Below are 563 nucleotides of genomic sequence, written 5' to 3'. Positions count from 1 at the left end.
CTCTATCCAAACACCGTCAGCGATGGCGTTTCTACCCCCTCCCCTCACAGCAGCGCGTACAAACGCGCGTACAAAAGCCCCTCCTCACCCTCAGGACCACAGCCCCTGACCCGGAGGTGGTCTCCGCGCTTAGTCCCAGCCTGCAGCAGTTAGACCCAGCTTTAGCCCTCGACAGGTCCTGGCACTGCAGCTGGAGGCAGACCCTCCCTACCCGTGCCTTCCCTCCACATCCCATCAGATCACGACTTAATCTCGAATTTGCTTTGCAATACTCTGCAAACTCCCTTAAAAACATTAAAACATGCACCTCTGGAAGGGCTGTTGGCCTCACTCAGACCCTCGGGTATGCGGGAAGGGGCCAGGCCCGAGCGGTCTCCACCTACAGCAAGAGCTCGCTGCCGCTTGAGACAGCCCTGCTTCAGAACTAGTCCATACCCGCCAGCCCCTCACGGACCGGGCGGCGGTTTGTCATCCCTGCCAGGAGAGGGAGGCGGAGAGGGAGGCGGAGAGGGAGGCAGAGCAGGCCAGTGGCCAGGCGAGAGGAGACGAGGCCTGCCGAGATA

The sequence above is a fragment of the Buceros rhinoceros genome, unplaced genomic scaffold (assembly GCF_000710305.1).
Source record: "Buceros rhinoceros silvestris isolate BGI_N320 unplaced genomic scaffold, ASM71030v1 scaffold33778, whole genome shotgun sequence".
In the NCBI taxonomy this organism is placed as follows: Eukaryota; Metazoa; Chordata; class Aves; order Bucerotiformes; family Bucerotidae; genus Buceros; species Buceros rhinoceros.
Note: the sequence above shows the minus strand (reverse complement) of the source record.